At 34.2% G+C, this 12,274-nt stretch overlaps 1 protein-coding gene across 2 annotated transcripts in view; it reads right to left on the reverse strand.

Annotated features, from left to right (window-relative positions):
• The window catches only part of PPP4R4 (protein phosphatase 4 regulatory subunit 4), a 128,399-nt gene that overhangs the window by 59,839 nt on the left and 56,286 nt on the right, over positions 1-12,274 (reverse strand). The gene's annotated exons all lie outside the window — the stretch shown is intronic.

Here is a 12,274-nt window from a genome sequence, read left to right on the forward strand (position 1 = left end):
ATTTTTCAGAAAGCATGAATAGTGCAAAAACGTGTTTTATAAAACAATTCCTTGCAGAGAGGGAAATAGCTCTGTCTCATATAAACCTGCACTATACCCATCAAGAAGATATTTCTCTTTACTGTACATAACATAGAGAATAACTGAATAATAAGTCATTGGTTTATTCCAAATGGGCAAATATTTTGAATTTGCACATTCTGAAACTAATCTTACTGAACAAACCTGGAAAACACATTTCCTGCGAATGGTGCTGGTAAAAGGTAAAGGAACTCTGAAATTACAAAGGATCTTTGTGCATTTTTACATCATTTATATTAATATCACTGGTTATTTTGAAATAAAATAATAAGAATAAAAACATTTAAAATATTGAAGAGCTAAGACATAAAGTATCTGAGGTATTGAGGGTCATAAATGTGGAGATTTTCAGTAATTAATAACAGAAAACATTTCTTTTCACTATAAAATAATATCAAAAAACAGTCAAGTAGAATAAAATGTAAATTAATTGGAACATGACAAATATAAGGTACCATTAAAAATGAACTATGACACTTCATTCTTTTCTTTATTACTGATTGCCACATTCCACACTAAAATAAAAAGCACAGTGAATTAGTTGAGAACAGTCAGAATCAAAATCTCAGAGGAAAAACAAGGTGGAGGCAGTAAACAGTAATAACAAAGGAATGTGTTTAACATTTCTTAAAATATGTATTTCAGTGGTTAGCAAGGTTCATGAGGAGGTACACATAAAAATATCCTGAAGATCTCTTTCCATAAAGGAAGTGCCAATCCCAATAGCAACTCTCATAACTATTGTAAATGTGCAATGAAATATCTTGCCGAGCAAAATCACAAGAACACCAAACAAATAAATAAAGACCATGCTTTTGAACTGAGCTTTTAGCTAAGCTACTTTGCTAAGTTATTTTTGCAATAGTAAATTACAATCAGGGATGATTTCTTAGTTTAGGCTTAAAACATAAATAAGCAACAATCTAAAACTTTACCCAAAAAAGGATGCACTTATCAAAGAAATATCTATTTAACTGATGTGATAGCTATAAGTAATCATTTCAAATCATCCATTATAGCTATATTTAATTAGTTAAATGTTTTAAATCATAAATTATTTTCTTAGGGGGAAAAATGGAAAGTCTCACAAATACCTATAAGCAAGTGGAAATAGGACCTCTTGACTAGTCAGTCATCCTGCTTTCATCTTCTATTCTAATCTCTAAGGTAGCCCAATGAAAATTTAATTCTGATGATAATATAATTTTAATCTCATTCACAGTCATTTATTAAGTATCAGAATCATACTAAGTATTCTGGGAAACTGGAAAAGAATAAAAAATAAGGTTCTCTACTTTGTTAATAATATACACTCAAACATTCAACAGATGTTCATTTAGTTACATCCAAAGTACTGTGCTAGGTGCTAGAGTGCTAGCAAAGAGCGGGACTAGCGATGCACCTGCCTTCCTGGAGCTTACATTCTGACGGCACTGTTAATTTCTATGATAAGAGCTAAGAATTAGAACTACAAGATGCCAGAATGCACCTACCAGGTCATTTCCTGTGGGGTTTTAAAAGAGGGCTTCACTAGAAGTGACAAACAATTGACAGTGTTAAGAGAAAGACTAGACAAAGAGTGGGATAAAGGAATATATGAAAGCAAGAAAAGTAAGAAAGAAAGCATCTTCAGCATTGAGACGGAAGGAAAAACAGACAGATTCAAAGAAACGAAGGAAGGCCCAGCTGTGATGACACAGGTAGTAGGGTGCCATTCCACAGTACTGGAGCCATATAGGAAGGCCCAGGGTTTGGATCTCACGTCAACCAGAATATGCAATTCTGGCTGGCTAGAATACTAGAGAAAGGATTTCAGCATGGCAAGACCCTGTAAGGGATCTCTCTCTCTTTCTCTTATATTAAACAAACAACAAACTTAAAAAGAAAAAGAACTAAGAGAGTATCTCTATGCTGAATAAGAGTTGCTGAGGCAGTATGCTGTATAAGAGTTGCTGAGGCAGTAAAACACATAACCCTAATTATGCAGAGCCTTAGACAAATTAAGCAAGAGAATATTCAAACTGTAGCTTTAAATGATTTGAATGACCAAGCTGACTATAAAGTTAAAATTGAGGAAAAAAGTGAAGTAGGATGGAATGTGAGGGAGGCAGACGGTGAGGATCATGAAAAGCTACTACACTTACCTCAGAGCAAACTCTCACAATAGCTTAGACAAGGGTAGAGGTAGTGTGATTAGAGAGAGGTACATGGATTCAAAAATATTTAAGATATAAAAGAAACAGAACTGTATAAATGGGAAGTAAAAGGACCAATGGTATAAAAATCCTGACTTGTAACCAAGTAGATAAACAGTACACATCAGGACAGGTGACACTGGCAGAAGCTCAGCACATTGGGTAGGACAGGGGACACTGGAAGAAGCTCAGCACATTGGGTAGGACAGGGGACACTGGAAGAAGCTCAAGTGTCAGGAAAAATACCATGAGGTCAACTTTGAACTTGACAGTCCTTTGAAACATCCAAACAGAGATTACAAACTGGGAGCTGTTCATATATATCTGATACTCTGGAAAGGTGTATCTATAAATAAGTAAATTTAGACAGATGACATTCAAAGTTATGGATGTAGAAGAGATTGCCTACAGAGAAAATACAGACCAAATGTGTAGAACTGCTACTTACACATAACTTTACCCCAACACAATACAAAGTTTAATCACTCAAAGTCTAAATAATGAGATCCATTACAAGTGTTTTAGCAGAATATTTAATTTTAGGTTCTGAATTACTACTAACACAAACTTTGGAAGCAACCAGATGATCTGTGTGGATGTGAAGGATGGCAGGGTATGATGAAAGGATAAATGTGTATGTAGAACCTATGCAGGTATACAAAGAGAAACATTCTGTGTTAACATCCTTCTGAAATTAAACTAAAAGAAAAAAAAAAGAAAGTGAACTTCCTCTTTAAGTCATGGAAGACTAAGTAATTCTGATAATTCTCTTGACATAGATCATTTTAAAAGCTAGACAAAATATAAAAATCCTGGCCAGCTAGTGTCATGCTGATTAAGGTGGCAAGATCCCATATGGCCAACTGTGCAGTTTGAGTCTTGGACCTGGTAGTTTGATAAATATGCCAGGTGTGTGTGCATGCATACCCCAAATCCCAATAGAATGGAAGAGAATGGATTATAGTATGGCCATCCCCCTGGTTGGGGGTGCTTTCTCTCTGTTTCCCTCTGTCTCTCTCTTCTTTTCTCTCTCTCTTTGGTGAATGTACATGCCCTATAGCAAGTTAAAAAAAAATTATCTGCAGGACCAGCAAAGGGTGTAATGGTTAAGGCACTGGACTCTCCACATGGTTGACCACAGCTCAAGTCTGAGACCCAGTGGCTTGAGGCTCATGCCAGGCACATGTGCATGCATGCCCAAAAGCCCAAGAGGAGAATGGAGAAGGGACTGCAGCATGGCCATCTCCCCCGTGGGGTGATTTCTCATGTTCTGTCCCTCTCTTTCTCCAGTGAGAGCACACACCCTATAGCAAAAATTCTCTTAAAAAAATTATCTGCACAAAGGCATATGGCAATTAATAAGGAAATGAAAAATTACCCATCCATGATCTAAGTAGGAGACAATAAAATCCCCTCAAAAGGTAAGTATATCATTTTGAGCTTGTTTTTCCTTGAGCTATTTACTGATTCCAGAAGAGCATCCTGAGAGATTGAAAGCATGAGTGACTTCTCTTACAGCCTTCTAGACACTCTGTTAAGCCCCTCTGCAACGAGAGTAAGAGTAATCCTAAAGTAGACTGGCCTTTGTAGGGGAGAGTAGCCCAGCTTCAAATCACTGATCACCTGAAACTGGATGAAATGAGACTTGATTGCTAGTGTTGCTGAGTGATTGCCACAAGATATGCTCCTTTCTAGAGGAAATATAACCTAGACTTCTATTTCTACAATTGTAATTATCAAATACAAGATCAAGCATACAATCAATATCCAGACACATGAGAACATAAAATAACACAAATGAGGACCTGCAGAAACAACAGAAAACAAACACACCAAAGAGAGCTCCAGGTGTTGGTATTATCTGTTATTATACATATCTGGTTTGAAACAATGAAAGATACCATTGAGAATTTTTTTTAATGTGGAATATTTTATTTTATTTTATATTTTGTCTTACTTCTTTTTTTACATTCAATCACTAGATATCTTTACAACATGGAAAATGAATTTTCCCAGCATGACTATCCTGTATGTTAGTCCAAGCAAAGATATTGCCATACACCTTATCATCAACAGATAATTTTCCATTTTTTAGTCCATAGATTTTTCCCCCTGATCCTTCTTTTTTTAATATTTATTACTTTTATTTTATTATTATTCTTCATACGTTAAATCACTATACATCATTTATATTGTGAAGAGACTTTAGCCAGAATGATATACACCTCAGTCCAGCCCAGTTGAGATCACCATACACGTCCTCGTCAACAGATAAACCTTATCTGTGTCCCACAGTGTCTTACCTCTCCATTTTTCCCCCAAATTTCCTACACTCTTCCCCTCTCACATTTTCTTTCCACTTTGTCTTTAGTGTCCATTAAAATTTTTAAAAATAATTATTTAATTTTATTCATTCATTCATTTATTTTAATTTGACCAGAGAGAGAGAGAAAGTGAGAAAGCAAGCCACCAGGTCCAGGACTCGAACCATGGTCAGCCATGTGGGAGTCCAGCACTTTAACCACCACTCCACCTGCTGTTTTTAATACTTTCATGTTCTCCAGTCTTTCAGTTTCTACGGTAGAGTGCGGACAGTCGGTATATGTTAAGTGGAGACATACTGTGTCTCTCTTTTACAGCCTGACTTGCTTCACTCAGCAACATATCTTCCATATTTGTCCAATTTCTATCAAATTCCAGGGGCTCATTTTTTATGGCTGAATAGTATTCCACAGAGTAAATGTGCCACAATTTTTCAAGCTATTCATCTGTTTGTGGACATTGGGTTGGTTCCATGTCTTAGCAATTGTGAATAATGCTGCTATGAATATAGATATGCAAGTGCATTTCTGATGGAGTGCTCTCCTGTCCTTTGGGTAGATACCCAGGAGTGGAATTGCTGGATCATATGGTAATTCTACTTGTAGGTCTTTTTTTTTTTGAATTTTTAAATTTAATTTATTTCTTTTTGTATATACATTCAATCGCATTGTTTAGCTTACAATGTGAGCATTTCGATATGTGAGAATTTCAATAGAGAATTCTAAGATGTATATGAGAAAAGGAGGTTGCAAATTCTCTTTAATGGTCAAAATATAAATCCTAGGCCAGAAAAATACAATACTTAAAATCAAAATCAGGTTAGACAAAGATGAATTAGTGAACTAGAAAATGGATTAGGATAATATAATCAAAGTGAATCACAATGAAAAACAAAAGTGTGGGGAAAAGGGAAGAAAAGGGGCCAGCAGGTTAAGGTGCTGGACTCCCACATGGCAGATCACAGTTCAAGTCCTAGACCTGGTGGCTTGAAAATTATGCTGGGTGTGTATGCATGCATGCCCAAAATCCCAGAAGGAGAGTAGGGGAGAAAGGATTGTGGCATGGCCATTCCCCCAGGGGATAATTTCTCACTTCCCCTTTCTCTGACTCTCTCCAGCAAGGGCATGCACTCTATGACTAAAACCTTAAAATGAAAAAGAAAAGAAGGTGAAATACATGGAAATTATATGTGAAGTCCTAAAGGAGAGAATAGAGAGTAGAAACAATGCTTAAAAATTTTCCAGATCTGACAAGAAAAAGTAAGCCACAGACTCAAGAAATCCTACATATACCAAAAAAAAAAAAAAGAAAGAAAAAATCTGCATATAGGCAGTGTAAAATACTATGCTAATCAAAAAACATTTATGTAAAATGAATGTGAAATACATTTTCATACCAATAAAAAGTGAGAATTTGTCACAGGAAGATTTGTGCCACAGAAGTTTAGACAGAAGAAAAATAATTCTAAATGGAAATACTATAGGCAATAAAATATAAATATGTGGGCAAATCTAAATATTATATAAAATAACAATAGTATCTGTAAGATTTAAAATATATACATACTTAAAATACCTGATAACAATAATGCAAAGGTCAAAAGAGGATAAACTAGAGTTAAAGAATTAGAGGCTATTGTATTATCCACTACAGTAAAAACACCAATGTACATTAGACATTGACAATAAGTCTTTGTTGTAATGTCTAAGGTCACTAACAAGAGAAAAGTTAAGAAATATAGATTGAGTTGTCAAAAAAGTCATGACACATTTTTGCATAGAAAAAGTATACTTCATGACTTTTCCGATAGTCTAATAACTTCCAAACTAACCTAAGGAGGGGGAAAAAGCAATATTAAAATATTTAATTAATTCAAGGAAAAAAATGAGAGAAAAGAGGACACAAAGCAATTAGCCAAATTAAAAAGACAGCAAGATAATATATGCCATTACATTAAATATAAATGGATGAAATGTCCTAACTAGAGTATTAGACTGAATTTAAAACTAAAACTCAATCATGTTGTTTATAAAATAAAATCTAAACATCAAGATAAGTCACAGAAAGAAAGAAGGTATTTCAACATAAAATCAACAGGTCTTGGGTCCAGAGTGGTAGGCAGATAGACATGGTATTATCCCATTGAATAGCTATATCATAATTTGTTTATCCATCACTCAATAATATTTGGATTGTTTGGAGTTTTGGCTTTTACAAATAAAGTTGCAAAAAACATTCATGTATAAGACTTTATAAGACCATATACTTCAATTTGTCTTAATCCTTAATAAGAGTGAAATGGCCAAAATACTATAGGCAACAAAATGTATGTTTACACTTTTGAAAAACTGTCAAACTGTTACGTCATTTATGAAGTGGTTATACTATTTTACATTCTCACCAGCAGTGTATTAGAGTTTGAGTGGTTTCACAGACTTGTCAATACTTGGTATGTCATGTTTATTGCTTTTCGATACAGATATTCTAACAGACGTGTAGTAGACTTATTTGCAATTTTCTCAAGATTAATGATGTTAAATATCTTTTCTTAATCTTATTAGCCACCTACAAATCTTCGATGAAGTGTCCCAAATTTTTGTCTTTTTTTTTTTTAAGTTTTTGTTATTGAGCGTGTGCACTTGCCAGAGAAAGAGAGAGAGAAAGGGAGAGAGAATTCATACCCCAGGGGGATAGCCACACCATAGTCCCCTCTCCTCCAGTCTTCTCTTGGGATTTTGAGTACACATGCACATGCACCTAGCTGCCAGGTCTGAGACTCAAACAGCACAGTCAGTCATGAGGGATCCAGGGCCTTAATCTCCACGCCATCTACTGGCTCTTTGCCCATCTTTTTAAAAATTGAGTTGCTCTCTTATTGTTGATTTTTGAGAGGTTTTATATACTCTGAACATGACTTTTATCAGATACATTATTAACAAGTATTTCCTCTCATTTTGACTTGTCTTTTCATTTTCTTAAAAGTATATGCTGAAGAACAGGTCAAACCTATCACATTTTTCTTCTATGGATCATGGTTTTATTGTCATATTTAAAAAACATTTGCCTAACTCAAGGTCACAAAGATGTTCTCTTTATGTTCTTTTCTAGAAGTTTTTACAATTTTAGTCTTAGCTCTATAATCTATTTGAGTTAACTTTTGCATACAGTGTGAGGTATGGACTTTTTCCCCCCAATTATACCAGCACTACTTGTCAAAAAGATTATCCTCTCTACATTGGATTGCTTTTCTACTAGTGTCAAAAATCAATTGACAATTTTTAGAGCATGTGTGGTTATTTTTCTTTTTTAACTCTATATGTCCACCATTTCTTCATCTATCTTTATACCAATATTATACAGTCTTAATTACTGTACCTCTGCATTAAGTCTTACAACCAGATAATGTAAGTTTTCTAAGTTTGTTTCTATTGTTCAAAGTTGTTTTGGCTATTCGAGGTCTTTCACATTTTCAAATGAATTTTAGAATTAGCTTGTTTTTTAAAAAAAACTAATTTGCTGGGATTTTTATTATTTTGCATTAAATATGTATTTATGTTGGAAAATGAAATGTTATACACTGTGATTAAATGTAAATAAATAAATAAATAAATAAATAATATGTGTTGGTCTAGGGCAAATAAAAATCCTAATGATTTATTTTTCCATTTACTTAGGGTTCCTATTAGCTCCTCTAAAGAATGTTCTGTTGTTTTCAGTACAAGTCTTGCATATAATTTATCAGATTTATCTGTATTACAAACTTTAATGGTAAATTATCACAATAGCATGGGGAAAAAAATTTCCAATTGTTTCCAGATGGTATGTAGAAATACAAGTGCTTTTTTTTATATTATCTTATATCCTGAAATCTTTCCATACTCATTTAATAGCTCTAGAGTTTTTCTTTAGTAGACTCTTACATAGATGATAAGATTATCTGAGAATTAAAAAAAAACCAAACCAGTTTTACTTCTTTCTCTGCACTGCAGATACCTTTCGTTTCTTTTTGTTGTCTTACTCTACCACTTAGAATACCTAGCACATGTTACACAAAAGTGGCAAGAATGGATAGCCTGGCTTTTTCCAGACCTTCAGGGCTAAGCAGTCAGTCTCACCTTTAACATGTAACCTGTTATTATCTGTTGAAGATAACGTGTATAGTATTATCAACTGGACTGGTGAGAATGTATACATATTGGAATATTCACTTTGCAAGCTAAGTGACACATGTGATTGAATGTATAAAAGAAACTGAATTTTAAAAAAGACGTAACCTGTAGATTTTTCACAGAGGGAGCTCTTGCCTATTCTGTTTGCTGTGTGGCTTTGGCTTTTTGTTTTGTTTTTCCAGAAATGTTGCTGAATTTTCCCAAATGCTTTTTCTAAATCTACTGAGATGATTAAATGGTGTTGTTTCTTTTCTAGTTTACTAACATGATTATTTATATTGATTCGTTTTTGAATTTTGAAACAGCTGGACTCTTAACATAAACCCCAATTGTTCATGATATATATTATCCTTTTGATATATTGCTGAATTTGATTTGCTATCTTTTAGAAAATGCTTTCATCTAAGGACAGGAGGGATATATGTAACAGTTTCTGCTGTAATGCTGTGTACCATTTGGGTATCGGTTTAATGTTGGGCTTCACAAGATAACTTGTGAGGGGTCTTACTTCCTCCTCAATTTTCTAGAAGAATTTGTGTAGAACTGTAATTATTTCTTTTACATTTATCCTAATTTTTACCATTTCTGTTACTCTTCATTTATTCATATAAATTGAAATTTTTTATCTGATATCATATTACCTCTCTCTAAAGAACTTCCTTTATCATTTTGTAATATAGATCTGGTACAATGAATTCTTTCAATTTCTATTTTCTCATGAAAGGTATTTTACAGGACAGCAAATGGCTTAATGGTTATGTTGCTGGACTCCCACATGACTGACTGCAATTCAAATCCTGGACCTGGTGGCTTGAACCTCACACTGGACACGTGTGTGTCCATGCTAAAAATCCCGAGAGGCCCCCAATTATACCAGCACTACTTGTCAAAAAGATTATCCTCTCTACATTGGATTGCTTTTCTACTAGTGTCAAAAATCAATTGACAATTTTTAGAGCATGTGTGGTTATTTTTCTTTTTTAACTCTATATGTCCACCATTTCTTCATCTATCTTTATACCAATATTATACAGTCTTAATTACTGTACCTCTGCATTAAGTCTTACAACCAGATAATGTAAGTTTTCTAAGTTTGTTTCTATTGTTCAAAGTTGTTTTGGCTATTCGAGGTCTTTCACATTTTCAAATGAATTTTAGAATTAGCTTGTTTTTTAAAAAAAACTAATTTGCTGGGATTTTTATTATTTTGCATTAAATATGTATTTATGTTGGAAAATGAAATGTTATACACTGTGATTAAATGTAAATAAATAAATAAATAATATGTGTTGGTCTAGGGCAAATAAAAATCCTAATGATTTATTTTTCCATTTACTTAGGGTTCCTATTAGCTCCTCTAAAGAATGTTCTGTTGTTTTCAGTACAAGTCTTGCATATAATTTATCAGATTTATCTGTATTACAAACTTTAATGGTAAATTATCACAATAGCATGGGGAAAAAAATTTCCAATTGTTTCCAGATGGTATGTAGAAATACAAGTGCTTTTTTTTATATTATCTTATATCCTGAAATCTTTCCATACTCATTTAATAGCTCTAGAGTTTTTCTTTAGTAGATTCTTACATAGAGGATAAGATTATCTGAGAATTAAAGAAAAACCAAACCAGTTTTACTTCTTTCTCTGCACTGCAGATACCTTTCGTTTCTTTTTGTTGTCTTACTCTACCACTTAGAATACCTAGCACATGTTACACAAAAGTGGCAAGAATGGATAGCCTGGCTTTTTCCAGACCTTCAGGGCTAAGCAGTCAGTCTCACCTTTAACATGTAACCTGTTATTATCTGTTGAAGATAACGTGTATAGTATTATCAACTGGACTGGTGAGAATGTATACATATTGGAATATTCACTTTGCAAGCTAAGTGACACATGTGATTGAATGTATAAAAGAAACTGAATTTTAAAAAAGACGTAACCTGTAGATTTTTCACAGAGGGAGCTCTTGCCTATTCTGTTTGCTGTGTGGCTTTGGCTTTTTGTTTTGTTTTTCCAGAAATGTTGCTGAATTTTCCCAAATGCTTTTTCTAAATCTACTGAGATGATTAAATGGTGTTGTTTCTTTTCTAGTTTACTAACATGATTATTTATATTGATTCGTTTTTGAATTTTGAAACAGCTGGACTCTTAACATAAACCCCAATTGTTCATGATATATATTATCCTTTTGATATATTGCTGAATTTGATTTGCTATCTTTTAGAAAATGCTTTCATCTAAGGACAGGAGGGATATATGTAACAGTTTCTGCTGTAATGCTGTGTACCATTTGGGTATCGGTTTAATGTTGGGCTTCACAAGATAACTTGTGAGGGGTCTTACTTCCTCCTCAATTTTCTAGAAGAATTTGTGTAGAACTGTAATTATTTCTTTTACATTTATCCTAATTTTTACCATTTCTGTTACTCTTCATTTATTCATATAAATTGAAATTTTTTATCTGATATCATATTACCTCTCTCTAAAGAACTTCCTTTATCATTTTGTAATATAGATCTGGTACAATGAATTCTTTCAATTTCTATTTTCTCATGAAAGGTATTTTACAGGACAGCAGGTGGCATGGTTGTTAAGTTGTTGGACTCCCACATGTCTGACCACAGTTCAAGTCCTGGATCTGGCAACTTAAAAATCATTCCAGGTATGTATGTGTGAGTCCCAAAAATCCCAAGAAAAGAATGGAGGAGAAGGAACTATGGAATGGCCAGACTCTCTGCAGAGTGATTCCCTCTTTCTGTCTCTCTCATCTCCAGTGAGTGCACACACTCCATGAAAAAAACTAAAAAAGAAAAAAAAAGTGTTTTGCCTTCATCCTTAAAAGATATTTTCACTAGGTATAGATTTCTGGTTGACTTTTTATTTGCTTTTTCCTTTCAGCACTTTTAAATATGACATACTATTGTCCTCTGGACTGTATAGTGTGACCATAAGTCTATGTAATCCTTATCTCTGTTTCTCTGTATCTAATGTTTCCTTTGTGTCTGGCTTACCCTGAGATTGTCTCTTACTTTTTACTTTTCAATTAAATTTGATCTGATATATTTAAGGGTGTGTGTGTGTATTTATCCTGCTTCAGGTCCTCTGAGCTTCTTGGCTCTATGCTTTGTTGACTTTCAATAATTTTAGAAAAATCTTGGCCATTATTTCTTTCTTCTCTTTTTTATTATTTTTGGAGAGGTTTTTGCCATAGAGTGCATGGGCTCACCTGAAAGACAGAGAGAGACAGAGAGATAGAAAGCAAGAAATCACCCCCCCCCGGGGGGGGATAGCCACGCCACAATCCCTTCTCCTCCATTCTCCTCTCGGGATCTTGGGCACACACACACATGTGCCCGGTGTGAGTTTAAGCCACCGGGTCCAGGACTCGAACCGCAGTCGGCTACATGGGAGTCCAGGGACATAGCCATTATGCTAACTGCTGGTCCCCTGGCCATTATTTCTTTAAACAGTTATTTCCTCTTCTCTCTTTTCTCCTTCTAAGACTCC

The sequence above is a fragment of the Tupaia chinensis genome, unplaced genomic scaffold, assembly GCF_000334495.1.
Source record: "Tupaia chinensis unplaced genomic scaffold, TupChi_1.0 Scaffold143913_1, whole genome shotgun sequence".
In the NCBI taxonomy this organism is placed as follows: domain Eukaryota; kingdom Metazoa; phylum Chordata; class Mammalia; order Scandentia; family Tupaiidae; genus Tupaia; species Tupaia belangeri.